The sequence below is a fragment of the Augochlora pura genome, chromosome 8 (genome assembly GCF_028453695.1).
Source record: "Augochlora pura isolate Apur16 chromosome 8, APUR_v2.2.1, whole genome shotgun sequence".
In the NCBI taxonomy this organism is placed as follows: domain Eukaryota; kingdom Metazoa; phylum Arthropoda; class Insecta; order Hymenoptera; family Halictidae; genus Augochlora; species Augochlora pura.
In genome coordinates this window covers 8,776,146-8,791,740 of record NC_135779.1, presented here as the reverse complement: position 1 = coordinate 8,791,740, position 15,595 = coordinate 8,776,146, and the positions used below count along the sequence as shown (strand labels likewise).

The following is a 15,595-nucleotide window of genomic DNA, read 5'->3' as shown; positions in this document are numbered from 1 at the left end:
CCGTGGGGATCCTTCCGCGACAGCGCCCCGCGCAACGCTTCAAACCTACCCTCGTGTTGAAAACTCTCTCGCGTTGCCTCGTGTACACAATTCACGTTTCAAGTATCAACCGAATTTTCTTCATTCATGTTTCCGTTTTAATGTTCCGCGTATAATCTCTCTGTACAAGATACACCTACGTTATTACACATACAATCGTATGCGTACAATCTGTTTGGATATAATACCGATACCGTATAGACATTGTTGTCATCAAAGAATTCAAATAGTAAAAAGCGCGGGAACACAAATCGATCGTACCCGGTTCACAATACGCGTACTTCCGTCTCTATCTTGTTACCAAATCAATCATATCGACAGATAATGATCGACGTGTAATAAGAGCGTCGATAATGAAGTCGTTTCGACATTACTGCGATGGTGTAGAACACGCGTGTCGGGGTAAACGTGTCAAGGTGCCGTCAGCGTAGCGCAACGATTCCGGTGACGACACGCAACCAACACACTTTGATTCTCTCCAACAAGGAAATCAGACGAAGGTGCGTTTATTTCCATGGCAACGTGACGACGCACGGATACCACCTCGCCACGGATACGCAACAAGGCTCGAGGAACGAAGCGGAAGCTGAACCAGCGACAAACTACTACCAGGATACGCAAATGTGGTTGGTACTTGTACATTTGCAGCTCAGAAGTTGAGAAACGGCCTCGTGGCGGAGAGCTCGCTCTCTCTCTCTCTCTCTCTCTCTCTCTCTCTCTCTCTCTCTCTCTCTCTCTCTCTCTCTCTCTCTCTCTCTTTCTCGCTCTAACCTGCGCCGCTGCTTGGCGAGCTGTGCGGGGAAAAAGTGCGCAGACGCGAATCGCGGTTGCGTGTATAACACGCAACGCGCCTCCTCCACAGCCGTCTAAACACGTCCGTGAATTTCTTCTCCTTCCTTTCTCACCCCCCAGACGTATTTCGGCCCGGCCATCCCCCGAAAAACCGTTTCGTATCGTTTCTTATCCCCCGCCTCCAACCGAAATGAGTGTATCGTGTTTCAACCCCTTTTTCTCGCTCCACAATCTCCGCTGAGAAACCGACGACGGTTTCTCGTGAAACTGGCCGAAGGATTTTGAATAAGCGCGATCGGTGAAACCGAGAAACCGAATAAAAACGGATGTAAAAAGAAACCCAAGGTATAAACGAGGCGTGAGCGCGGCGTATCTCGGGACGCGCGGTTAACGGTGATCCGTTCGGATCCATTTGAAAAAGTTCTAACGGAGACGCTCGGTTGCCCCTTTAACCCGCATTTTCCTTTATCAAAATAATAACAAGAAGTGATAAGGAACAGTCGCGACCGCTGAAACCGCGCATGACGTCGTCGGCGGGTAACAACTTTACACGAGCTCGTGGCGACTTTGCCGGAACGAGTGCGCAGTAACGCTGACGTAAGAAGTAGCTAGGAGGTAGCAGCAGCGGGAGAGGGTGTGTTCGAGAAAGAAGCCCGAAGAACGAAGGCGTACAGGGCAGGGGGAGGTGGCAGGTTTAAGGAAAGGTCTCTGTAGAGGGAAGGAGAAGTTGGTCACAAGCGTGAGAACAAAGGGGCGAAAATAAGTGCCCTTTTTGAAGGGTGATCGAGGGTGAGGGAGCAAGAAAGAGGAAGACGAATCGAGGGAATGCGTCCATGTGTGCATGCGCGCACACTTGTGTGTATATGCACGTGTCTGTTTCACTGTCTGCTGTCTCCGTGTACGCGTGATTCTCTGCGTGTGTGTGAGTGTGGGTAGGTTTCCGAAGGAGATAAAAAGAGACGACGTCGGTACGGTTGAAGAGAGAAAGAAGTCAGGCGATTCGTTCCTTGCGGGCTATGGAAAGAGTGGGAGAGCCAGCGCGATAGAAAGGGACGACGCGCGAAAGATGAAGGAGGATAGAGGGTCGGAGAGTCGAGAAGTGTGCGAGTGTGGTAGAGAGGGGAAACGAGAAGGACGAAACGCGCAGGATGGCGTGAGGCAGTACAGGGTGTTGGGGAGCATGGCAAGGGAGGGGGAGGTGTGCGTGACGAGAAGGGTGAGAAGGTGGGGGCTACAAGGAGAGGGTGCAGGGTGTAGTGGGGGCTAGCGGGTAGGTGGCGGTGGTAGGATTGCGGGAGGTTGTGCGCCGCTTGGCTTCGGTGGTTTGGTTGAACGAGGGCGCGCAAACGGGCGGGTGTCGCGAGCGTTGCAAAGCGGTGAAGGGTACCACGAACGGAAAGCACGGTCGTGGCGCTAGGCGGGCGTAGGCGAGGTTCCGTGACGGCCGTTCGGTGGCGCAGCAGGAATTCCCAGCACGGCAGGCACCGGGTTGGTCAGCTACGTGGTGTTCGTGCGCCTCTCTCTCTATCGGTGTGTATATGCGCGATTTGCCCCGAGTCCGCGCCTCGACTTGATGACATGGCGTCCTAGCGCTGCACGGGCAAAGTCGCACGTCCTCGGTGGAGTGGCTCTCACCCCGTCGTCGAAACAGCCGCATCCCAGGATGCCAAGGTAAGTCGACATGGTGCATAGTGTGAATTTGCGAGCTTGTCGTGTGTCGGGTGCCGTCGGGTTCCGCCGAATTTCGGGTGTCATCGGGAAAAACCGGGCGGTGTCGATAAGACGAAAAATGTACCCGTGCGCCTCGAGAGCTGGTTTCGTCAAACCAGGTAGGGTCGTTGCCATCGAGCCTACCCTACGAATCGATATTACCAGTGCGGCGGAGAGGACGCTTCTTTCTCTCTCACACACTGTCTCGCCGCGCTTTCTCCCTCTTTATTTCTATACCTATCTTTTACCTCCCGCTCATTCTCTTTCTCGCTCCCCTGCCTTTCTCTCTTTCTCTCCCACACCATTCGCCCCTTGTTATCTTAGTTTCACTATTCGTCGTTCCTGTTATGCGCTCACCATCGTCCGTCGTGGTTGCTGTGCGGTGTATAGATTCGTGAGTGTTTGTATATTTATGCGCAAATGATTATTCGTGTGTGCGTGCCTCTGCGTGTGCGCTTATATGAATGCCACGATGGACTACTGTGTCTGTGTGTGTGCGTGACTGTCGGTGTGCGACCGTTCGTCCGTGTGCGTGCCGTGTGCCTCTGTGTGGGAAGGGTTAACTTGCAGGAGTGGGAGAGAGGGCGATTTAGCAGGGTAAAAGGAGTGAGAGGTTAGTTTCACAGTTTCTTTGAAAAAGATGGAGAAAAGTGAGGCGCGTGCAAGGAGGATACTACGTGGCTTATCGGCAAATCGTCGACAGCGTGCCTCTCGACGTGGATTTTCGCTCGGCGAGAGAGGGTTGCGTAAATCTTCTTTCCCTCCTCTTTCCCTCGTCTCTTGGAATCGCTCTGTCTCCCTCGTGTACTACGTCTCTCCTCTCCCCCACCCCCTCGCTCTGTCTCTCTCCGTCCCTCCCTCCGTCGCGCGCTCTCTCTCTCGCTCGAACGTGTGTCGCGGTCGGGTATGGCGCTGCCCATAGGCGCCGATACGCCCCGGGGTGTCGAGGCTGACTCGACTCGAGTCGAGTCGTTCGTTCGTCCATCCGCCGACCATCCTCCCCCTTGTTGTATTCATTGAGCCGCTTGTTCCCCAGTGTGCCTCTGCAGTTCCTTCCCTCGCGAGGGAGCGTCATTGTTGCTGCCGATCGTGCTCACTTCCTCTTTGTGATTTTTCCCCCGTCGGCCGACTGTCGCATTTTCGTATTCGGTTAATGTAGCCTTCGAGTCGCATTGCAATCGTTTACCACGTACCATAACAGGTGAGTTGTGTATACATACCTTACTCGTCTTTGCGAGCCGTGCGAGATCGGATCAGTGCCACAGCCTCGAGCCCGAGCACGTGTCAGAACGTGCCTTTCGGTCGCCCAGTGTCACCGCTCGCGCGTTAATTAATCTCTTTGTTGTTGTATTATAGTGGAAAATTATGTAATCTGTGCACCGTATTCGGATAAACATTTCCGAAGAGACAGTGTTTGCGTTATGTTTGGAATTCGAAAGAAACAACACACCGTGAACATGGGGATATACGGATAGTGGAACATGTAGACAGTGATCTATGTAAGTCGTGTGTACTACAGGTGCGACGCGTGTGTTTGTACCCCGACCGATATACATTTACGTTTCATACTTTTTAACCATCTCGACATTTTTCCGTTAGATTTTCATTGTCAGACATGTCGTATACTATGCTTATAGTTCTATTCGGTTTTCGTAATTGTTTGTCAAAGCGATCCTTATCGCGTTTACGATCTTCTGCTGTTTCTTCGTTCCTGAAAAAAGTGTTGAATATCCTGGGCCACGGATTCAAAGTGCAGACATACCGTTAGTCGACAACTCCGGTTATCTCGAACGGAGATTCGTTGTTATCTTCGAGATATAGACATACTTGAACAGATATAGCCATGCTTGTACGTCGTAGAATTACTAGGCTATTTTTCTTTGCAGTCTTGTTCGCGTGTACAAACATCTTCTGTGACACGTAATCCCAGGTGTAAAACAGTTCGTGTTCTTGTTTGACAAAAAAAAACTCGTTCATCTATCGACCTCCCGCCAAGTAAAATAACCTAATAACCACGTGGCTTGAACACGTGGTACTCTAGTTGGATTACACAACACCATTTTGAAAAGTGTGCGGGTCTCACGGTGGTAATAGTTTGTTGTTTTCCCGTTTAAAAAAAAAAAAGGAAAGCTAAGGTTTTGTAATTTAACTGTAGAATATTTCACGAACCGCGTGTATCTTTATGTATTGCAATACCGGAATACTGTTTCCATGGATATTGATAATTCCCACGTGTTTTGTAGCAGTAATCTGTTTACACTTACTCTTTATCAGTAGATAGAATTACGTGTTCTCTAATATAGTTTACAGTTTCGCGTAACTATTAGAATACGACAGCAAGGCACTGTCGATAGTCTTTCGAGACGCGAACATAAAAATTTTGACTGTTCGATATAATATATGGAAATGCGACACGAATTACGAATACGTTTGGAAAAAGGGGCGCATAACCTGCGTGTGTGCGACAAGTGCTGGGTCTGTGCACTGAAGCTCGACGTATCCGTACCCACGTGTATTTCGATGAGAACTTACATGGCACTTCCTGCGGGTTCCTGATTAAAGTAGCGTGTCGATTTTATCGTGGTACCCGCGAGGGGTTGAAGCGACGATTATGGCGGTGATGATGGTGGTCGTACCCACGGCACGGGGAGGGTTCTCCTAAATAGCTTTATTTGTAGAGCCCGTCTTTTATAATGCTAATAGCGTGCTAATTTATTAGTGTGACAAGCATCATTCGTTGATTTGTCGCAGTCGACGCGTAAATCCGACTTCGCCCCTTTTCAAATTTCCCGCGCTTTCGGACGATGGTCGATAAGGTAGCTCTCTACCGTTGTGATTCACTATCTCGCGATAGCGCTCAGACAGGGGTTTAGGTCAGCATTTTTCTTCAAGTATCTCTCGGCAGTGGTGCTTCCTGTTTGAAATTTTCCCTTCGTGAATTCGATTATCGCGAACGATTTAGGAACGGAGCGCGACGATAATATAAGACGTATCTCTATTCTCTACGAAAACAGGCACCGAGGACGATAAATGAAATCTCATTATGACATGTGTGCTCTATGTCGTATCTCGTTATGTCTCGATAACCATAAAAGTGTGTTCGTGTTCACGTGATCCGTAAGGGTAACTTTCCAAGAGGTATCTTTGCAACCGATTTCTATTTAACTGGCGAAAAAGTAGCATACGCCGATCCGACGTGCGTGCGCGCCTGCGCATTCGTGTAACGGTGATGACTGTGCAACGTGCTGCGCCTCTCCCTGTACTCTCCATCCGTTGTTCCTTTTATTATGTGTGTGGATTACGACTGCGTGGTCGTCAGGATATATCCATTACAAGAATGTCGGGCCTCCGACAGCAGTTTGCACTTTTGCCAGCTCGGTGGAGTTTTGATTTTCAGACAGATATACCGCGTGCGACACGCGTTGCCCACGAATCCGGTCGGTTCGACTCAAAGGGAGCGACGGCTCGTTTCAGGCCGCGTTTGGGAATAATCACTTTCCCGGAGAACGTTCGAATAACGCCTTTTACAGCAAATCATTTTTCTACCCGCGTTACTCATCGCCGTGACCCGTCATCCGTCCTATAGAGACAGAGGAGGACGAGTGGTTAGAGAAGGCCGAAAAGCGGAGACCGACGAAAAATCCTCGTTCTTTTCATTGTTGCCGACGAGTGGCGGCGATGATGACATCATTTCTGTGCCGGGGCATGATTTCACTCGGCAATGACTACCTCACCCTCCCCCGTGTTCCAATTATCAATCGTGTTACGCGTCACGGCGTTCCCGAGGGGTGTCGATTACTCAACAATGCCTCACAATAGAAACCGGAGGGGTAATGTTTTCGAGGATTTATTCCGGTCGGTCATTCCTTTGTCCGAAACTCCTCTATTCCCGAAATGAATCACCCGGGGTTGGCCGGGAATCGGTTAACCAGGACACACCGGGACCCGCGGGCACCGTCGGAAGCGGTACGTCGAAAACAATAATCGGTGTTAACCTACACCTGTTTTCATAACACTGTGCAACTATATCGCGAAATGGGTGTTTCAGCTTCGCGCCCTAGTTACACCTGCGTCTAGTATCGCGGAGGCACGTAATACGTTTGCACGACAGTGCACGTCAACCGAGGTTGCCACGTTTCTCCTGCTGGCTGCTGGCTTGAAAAACTGAGGTCGTATTGAATAACGAGTTACGAGCAAATTATTAGTCAATCCTTTAAACGCGCCGGCGACGATCGATTCAGGCGATTTTCCATTTCTCACGGTTATTAGGAACCGCGGCGATACACGCAAGCTCTGAATTGAACAATGTTATCTATTTTTAGATGGCCTTATTGAAACGATGAAAGAGAAAAGCAAAATAAATTATTAATTCGCCGGGGCTCTCATATAGCGCGATTCGTTACAAGGATTCGACGCGTGTTACGATTGAATTAGTTTTCGTGAATTTGATTTGGAATCGATGCGAATGGAATTAAAAAGAGCGTTTCGCGAACGCCGACGCGTGCAACCTTCGGAATCGAGTAAATGTTTGCAGAAGAACCGAGGGGGGAAAAAATTTGCTGAAAACAGAGGGGTGATCATTGCAGCAATGCGCATCGTGGGGCGTTCGTGTTTAACGGAGGGTCGGCAACGGTGCATAGATTTAATCGGTCTATGGGAACGGAACGTTGCGTAGGAAATCGCTGAAAAGCCACGCAGTACCGAGCCGGATCGACTGCTTTTGCTGCACGAAAAAAATCGTCTGTGTCGCTGGCGTGTACGCGCGCGCGCACCCGGCCGCACGCATGCACCTCGTTCATACTTATTTGAACAAAATAATGCCGAGAGCGGCAAATACGATCATAACAAGCTGGTCGGCGTTTGAAGGAATCTTGAGTTCCGAGTCCGTGTTTCCAACTGGGTCTCGGTTGTTCTAAACGGTCGAGCGTTATACCCCCTTCGCCGATCGTAAATTTTTATTTTTCCTGTCGTAAAACGTCCGGTAATTTTGCGTCGATGCCGATTGTGTTTCTTTTTGTTTGCAAAGAGAGCTCGCGATAGGACCTTCGAAACGCGCGCGGGTGACGATGATGTATCCGGTTCGGAAAGTTTTGAGAATCGAGAATGTTCGACTGTGAAAAAATGTAGGGTGGGCGCCAATGCGCGCAGCGAGGTCGGCCGTCGTCGGCGGAAGGGTGGTGGTCGTGAGGGCGAGGAGCGTCAGAGAGGGGTAGGTACGAGGTTGAGGAGGTGTAGGAGGGAGGGGTAGGGTGTAGGCTAACAGAAAGAAAGATGGCCGACCTGTCTGTGAGTGCATGCGTGAGTGCAGAGAGAGAGCCTCAGACGCGTCTGTGTGCACGTAGGATCGTGTTGGTGGTGGTCACATGTCTGAGAGGGGCAAAAGAGCGAGCTCTTCAGAGCTGAGATTCAACGTCTCGGAATCCTGCGACGGTGCACGATATATTCTTTTAGGATTGTTGATATTTACCGACCACTCGAAATGCGAGACACCCGGTAATCTCATTAGGAAAATTATCTGATGGACGACTCTCTCGCGTATGTTCCTGTTTGAACATAGTTTTGCGATCGAAATTATTTTCATTCTTTTTTTTCGAGTAGCTCTCATCGATACCATGCAATTATCGCGCATTGTCTCGAGGTTTGGTTTCTTTTCTCAGCTCATTTACCGCGGTGTAACTTTTTAATTAATTATTTAAGCAATTATTCGAGTTACTAATGACTATTTAATAAACCACCGATCATCGGAAGTTCGTTACGACCCGCAGCGAACAATACGCGGGCGTATCTATCGGAACATCTGAAATACTAATCGGGGGATAATGAAGGGTTAATTATAAATTTCGAAAGGCCCTGCCCCGAAGTATTCTCGAAACGTTCGAGATTCCTCGCGGCCGTTAATAAGCCCGCATTTATTCATTAGCCGCATAATCACGAATTTCGAGTCGGGTTGGTCTCTACACAATGCCAGAGCGTGACTTTCCATTCAGCCCGGGGAACAAACCGAAAACCCGTGTTATATCCACCGATGTGCGGCGTCGGCGGCCGCTGTTCCGTCGTCGAGCGAACGAATCAGAAATGCTGCGAGTATTTCTCCACGAAGGCTCTAAAATGTGGGACACGCTCCTCGGTAGCCAATCCCTCTTCCCCTTTGCCGCAAAATTCTCCGTTAACTTCTCGTACCTGGTGCCTTCCACTACACCTAACGGAATGAGCCGTACCTGTGCTCGATGCCGACAGAGAGTATCGGGCGCGTGTACGCGTGGCTCATGCACGGCTCTCGCACACACGCCCGGCAACCCCGGGAATGTGTGAACTGCGAGAGCGCGTTCATCGTTCCAAGCACATCCTGGCACTCCCCCAGTGGGAGGAGGTGCGACAAGGGACAGATATCCGAGCACGCCGCCTCGGCTCACTCGATTTGAAACACTCCCGAATTATATCACTACCACACCGGGGAACAGAGACCCCGATGGCCCCAGAGAGCCGTCTAGCGCGGAGGCTACCCCAAATCCCGGTGTTTCGAGCGGGTCGGTTCGGTTCACCCAAACGGAGAGAGCGTTCATTTCGTGGGCAGCGCCGATATTGATTATCGTGAACCCAACCTATCTTCCTCCATTCTTTCTCGGTCTTCCTCCTATTCCGTGCCATCAATACCACCGATGTATGTGCGTGTATGCGTCGCTATGTGTGTGTGTGCACAACACCGTGGCAACAGATAGATACAGAGAGGACACTTTTTCTACTGATCATTGGCATCATCGGATTCTGTGCAACTCGAACACCGAGTCCTCGGTATTGGATTTCCCTTTTTTTCCTCCTACTCTTCTCTCTCTCTCTCTCTCTCTCTCTCTCTCTCTCTCTCTCTCTAGGCTAAATCTATCCTTTTATCCGTTTAAAGCTGCCTGGCTCGCTGGTTCGTTGCACACTCCGTTGCTTTCGACCTCGATCCACCGTTAAAATTCGGTCGATCGATTAAGCAACCCTTATTCTAGACTGCCCGATGCCCGCGGACGTTCTCTAACCGCCTCCTCCTCGCCGCTTCATTTTTCTCCTTCGTCCCGTTTTACCCTCTCCTGAGAGCCCCGAGTCGCGCAACGCTTAATCCCTCCGGCCTGCTTCTCCCTTCTGGGAGTAGGGCCTACACCCTACGGCAGACGCTCCCTCCCTCCGGAAACACGGTCGAAAATTTCCGAACGTGTCCCCGCGACCGCGTCGCTCGCGGGGATCGGTCGCGTGACGCGATTATCGCGCGCCGGTGCTCGCAGAAAAACGGAAAAATATCTGTCGCGGCGTGTCACGCCGGTGCACCGTGACAGGCTCCGCAGAATTCCTGCAGAAACGATTTTGTCGAGCGACACGTACATCCTTGAGCGATGACTCAGCGGAACGTTTCTCTGTCGATACGTATCTCTCGGCTCTGCGGCCGCGGCAAGAATAATCCTAGGATAAAAAACTAGCGTGTTGAGGGGCGCTATTAATGGATCCCGGAGAGTATACCTAGGCACCTTTAGATAGCCGTGCATGCGAGGTACGTACCCGTATCCTCTATACGCGGAAGCGTTGAAACAGTAAAAGGTAGGAGGAGGAGGTGGTGGAGGTAGGAAGATGAGAGAGGCGGGAGGCGAAGGAGGAGAACAAGGAGAGAAACAAAACGCGATAGAGAGAGAATGATAGACTGAGAGGCAGACAGACGGAGAGAAAGAGAGAGGGAGAGAGAGAATGAGAGCGAGTCGAAAAGAGAGGGAGTCCAAGAAACGAACCGGCAGAGGGAGGAGGACGAGCGAGGATTTCAGGCTCTCGAAACGCAGCGGTATTTGCCGCGCTTTGTCGTTCGTTTTGTACCTCGGCGTGACTCTGCCGCTGGTGCTGATTACGCAATGTGTGGCCATGAGAGGAGCGAGTCGCGTAGACGCACGTACGAACGCACACATATCCTCGCTTTAAGGACGTGTGCGTCACGACGAGAATTTAGCGCACGCGTGTGCGTGCCACGCATACGGAGACCGGGCACGCACGTGCGTGAGCAACAGGCGTATCAGCCGTATGTACTCTCTTATACAAGGTGTTCCGCAATCAAGCACCGCAAGCACCGACGAAAACCCAGATGATTATGAGATCCGAGGAACTGTATCGGGGCTCTCTGCTACGTAGAACCCGCGGTTTCCCAGCGTGCCCGGGAGCCGACAGTTCGCGAGAACATCAGGCTGGGATGACGTGCGAGAGGCGGCCGCGTTGTATTTTACCATTTGCGGACGTGGGTCGAGGTGCACTCCATATCGGGCTTTTGTTGCAAACCGTGTAGATTTTTATTAATCTAGCACGGCCCAGCAATATCGTTCGCCGCACGGCTTCGCCGTGTTTTCGCCAGTGGACACGTTCAATTTTTCGATATTTCAAATACCGCTGTTTCGCGAATCCCTCGGAATTTTATTGTGACGTTTTCTCTTGACGGCCGCTCGAAAAGTCCTGCTCTCCATCACCGTTGCAAACTGTTTGATATATTGAGAATTATTTATTTATTTTAAGTTTGAAAATATCATAGGTTGTAGATATAAAAGAAGCAGCGTATACGAAGCACAATGCTTGCTTTTCCTGTTCGATTCTTCGTCGAGAACTAGAAATTTTTGTTGCGACGCTCCTCTCGGTGATCGCTTGAAAAGTCTGCTCTCCATCAGCTCTGAAAACTGTTTCGTGTATTGTGATTGCTTTAGTTATTTTGAGGGATAAATTCAAAGTTGAAAAACATCATACATTGTAGATACGTGTAAAGGAAGCAATGTATGCGAGAGACAACCCTTGTTCCCCGGTCGATCCTTCGCTTGAAATTCAGAATTTATGATGGTCATATACGTGGACTGCGATCTATGAGTAATCGGTGTGTCACAGATGCGACGTTGCTAACGAACGCGTCACAGATGCACCGGGCGAGTACATTGTTGCACGTGGAACTGTAGCAAGTCATCGAAGTCTGACCGTATCGAAATCAATATGTATTTGCCTCGACGGCTCTAATCGACTGTCTAAACCAGTATTTCCTAAACTGTTTCCTACCATCGAACACTTTAGCAAATTCTGAAATGTTAGACATTACTCTTTGTTGGCTATCTTTTACGATAGTTAAATAAACATGAACCGTAATCTAGACCAGCACATATATTTCAAAATTATATCTGTAATGACTTTGATATTTACCGGCCTTTGAATTACAAATTCTTTGGAAATGGGCAAACGGCGCAACATCGCGATGAGTTACGAAAAATCCTAGTTCGCGTAACATTGTTGCATGAGTAAATGAAACGAGATGGCTGAAGTTACCAGAAATGATCGAGATAAATTCGTTCTATGTTTGCAAAATTATTCGTTTTTGAAATCATGCGTTTCTTTACTTTGCACGCGGATAGTTTTGGGTAAGTGCTGGTCCAAATTGTGCTCATCTTCAAAAGCCAGGAGTGATAATTAACCGGAAGCAGTACTCTTCCCGAGACATCTGCACAGATGTTCCGAAACCTCCAAACTGTTCAGGTTTGATTGTTTCAACAGGCGTGCACGCGTCTCGGTGAGAACGTTGCTCGGCTCAGGTAGTGTCGCGTCTAATGCGACACCCCGTACGTAGGAGAGTGTCGAGCGGGTAAATCGCCCAATGTGCAGCACATCTCGGTGTCATCGCCGATGGCCCATATCTCGTTGTGTTTACAACACAAACTGCGATCGAGCACGCGCAACGAAGTGACCCGTGCCCCGTGGCACACAAGAGTCGGTTCTTTCTATTCGACGACGCGATTCTTTCTGCTCGTTGATCATCGTCAGCTCCGAGATCATTCTCTATTCATCGGAGAAACCTCGTTGTTTTCGGGGTCAGCCGCGTTAGATGTGTACACGCGAGCCTACATCGCCGCGTTTTCGTCCGTATCCTCAGGTCGCCTTGCAAACGCGATCGACGTGCAGGGCGATTCGGACCAAGGAGGCATTAATTTGGGGCTTGATTGGCGCTAGCACCTTAACACTACTTTTCTCTTGTTTTATCGTGCAATAAAACTAGCTCTCGATAACTGGGCTCCGAAGGCTATTGGCTAGCAGAAGGTCGGCTGCCACTCGGTCTCCCCCTTAACTGTAATCTTAGATAAAGCGAAGCATGGAGTAGTATCACGAAAATTCGAGTGACCGAATTATAAGTGTTCAGTAATTTCTATCAGTAAAAGTAATTGAATGTGCTTAATTTTTGTAATTTTATTTAACAATACTTTCGATGTGTTTATAAGATGGTCCTTCTGGACACGTTTGAAACTAGACAGTTAAATAGCAATATTTGTGTTTGGAGTTTAAATGAATATTAAAAGATTCTTTGTGGTAGAAATTATTGTTCTACGAACACACAAAGGACTGCAATCTGTTTATCAATGTTTTTTTGCGGTCGTCGCAAATGATTAGAAAATTTAAGTGTCCGAAGTAGATGGAAAAACAGTCGCCGGGTTTGTACGACTAATATTGGACTAATTAGAACTGCTTGGTGCCAGTTTGAACTTTATTGACAGCCGCACGGAGTCCTCTTTGCGATAGACAAAATTAATGCAGCGGTGTGACACTTGGGGCCACAAATAATGCGACCGCAAACGAACTCGTGTTTGCGCGACCAATCTCAAAACATGTTTATACTTGAAATTCAATTTGCCTACTTGTATTCAATTTTCCTTGCAAAATTGTAGACTCTCCTACTCGAGGAAGCGTGTTTATCTGCTTCGTTTGCGGTTTTGTGCAAATGACGAATAAGCCTTAAGATCGTCGTTATAAGGAACAGACAGATACCGAGAATATTAGTGAACATTGCTAATACTCGTACTCTGGCTTCGTGATTACTTTGCGGACTTATGCAGACATCGTAAAATTTTTTTCTTCAGAGACGTTTATTAATCGTTCTTTGCATTTATAAATTTATCCCACCTGTAGGCGAATATAATCCAGTGTCAATAACAAGAACATCAATTATCCTCTACAATTTAGTCGGAGTGTAACATATTATATAAAGCATAATCACGCGAATGAAATCTAATGAGATTCATTCGTCTTGCAACTTTGATATAGTATGCATCATTCTTACTACATCTTGCACGTCAGTCGTCTTGCACATTAGACGTAACATACTCGTCCAAGTTTAAATATACATATCATTATTATTAATAGACTACGGATTTTATGCCTTCATGTCGAAAATGACTAGCTAACGTAAAATTGTGTAGACGTAAAAAGGTACTAATATTATTACACTCTTTTCAAACAATCAAAATAATTCACAGAAGCGATTTAATTTTATTTAATTCCTGTCGCTTGTAACCGTCCCTGGGGAATTCCCTTTTTACACAAAGATCCGCAGTCTAATTATTACATTCGGTGCAAATCTATTTACGCAACAGCGTCAAAACATAATCATTGGATAGCATTTTAATAATCGCAGCGGACGTAATTGTGGCGGATGTGAAAAAAGAATCAATCCACCGATCTTCCCGTCCACGTACACTGTGGTTTACCATCCACTATTCCCTCTTAAACAATTTTTCAGCTACGATCCTTGATTTCTAAATAGAGTAGTTCGTTAAAAAACCCATGAAACATCGAAGCCTTCGAATTGATTATAAAATGGAAAAGACGTGTCGAACGTTTTTTTTTTTTTAAAACAATTACACGACTGTTGAGCTGGTCTGTACATAGCTGAGTGGTAACCTACGAACAATGGGGTCGGTTACGACGGCGACGATGATAATGTCGGACAGAGAAGAGCCTCGGTGGCGATGATGCCGATGGTAATGGTGGTGACCGTGATGGTTAAGGGAATGTAACGGGACGAAGTTCGTACGAGCGGTACATCGGGGAACCGAAGTCGGCTCTCTCGCAGTACTGCTGTTGCCCGCGTTTATCGCTCGCCGTTCCGTTTGTTTCCGAATCGTTAACCGAATATCGTTATCTATTCAATTAAAACAGTTTTCACGGAGTCTCGGTATCTGCTCGTTACAGCCCGTATAACTCTGTTCGATGGGAGGAGAAGTCGTAAATATCGTTTAATCGAGTTCCATCGGTCGGCTCTCTCGCGGTCGCACGCGTGATCGAACGGATCGCACGGCCGTTAGATCCCCATCGATTCGCTTTCGTGGTTCTTCACCGAATTTCCCGTTATTAGAGCGAAACGATTCGTCAATCCGCAACGGTGCACCGCCTCGCCTCCGAAAGCATTCTTAATCCTTGGTCGACGAACATTTTTGTGTAGCTGTGGCATCCATGACTTGAGATCTTTAAACGCATTTTCTCGCGATCAATGTTCATACTTTCACTAGACTCGGTATTAATAGTTGTTAATTAGAAATGGCTGTCATAAAATTAAGATTTAGATGGAATCTTTGTAACTGTAAACGAACCCGACGCCCGTCAACCGAGGGTTAACGAGACCGGACGATACCGGATCCTAGTGACTAATTCGACCCCTAATCACACCGGCCCCTATACCGTCGTTAATGCGGCGAGTCCTCGAAAATTGTTTAGTCAAACACAGCTGAAGCGGCCTGTTAATCACACCGACGAGGACCGTTTATTTTCGGAGCCGTGGACTCTATAATGCGTGCCACTAAGGCCCCGAACCGCTAGCTATCATCGGCAGGAATTATCACAATTAATACAAATGACGTCGTACGCGTCGTATCAACTCTCACGCGGGTTCGAATGTCTCTCGAATCTTTTAAGTAGCCAGAAAAAGGTAGATAAGGAAATTGTTACGTTCAGGTGTTCGTCGTTTCCGCGAATACGAAGTTTCTCGCTTGCAAATAGGGGAACGTAAAGGAAGTCCGTCTCGCGGATTCGTTACGAGGGTTCTATTGATAACCTGAATGGTATCCGAGCCGGCGGTGACGTTTCGCGTTCGACGCCAGAAAACGGCTCTTATTTCATGGCTCGCGTCGCTACGGGCGTCGAGCGTTTTTTTCCCGTTCGGTCGAAAACTGGTCGAACACGGCGTCGCAGTCGGTGGTGTGTGCGACTAAACAAATATGCCTAAGAGGTGGCTCGATGCTGG

The 15,595-nt window shown here is 48.4% G+C and overlaps 1 protein-coding gene across 8 annotated transcripts in view; it reads left to right on the top strand.

The window, feature by feature from the left end:
* The window catches only part of Ttk (zinc finger and BTB domain-containing protein ttk), a 58,266-nt gene continuing 42,671 nt past the window's right edge, over nt 1-15,595 (top strand). Inside the window, exon 1 of one of the 8 annotated variants that reach the window (XM_078188327.1) lies at nt 1-665. The gene's annotated coding sequence lies outside the window, so the exon portion shown is untranslated. Of the gene's footprint in view, nt 666-2,133; nt 2,503-3,561; nt 3,743-3,786; nt 4,041-15,595 lie in introns of those variants that run through there. The other 7 variants (XM_078188328.1, XM_078188329.1, XR_013494674.1 and 4 more) reach the window with 7 other exon arrangements.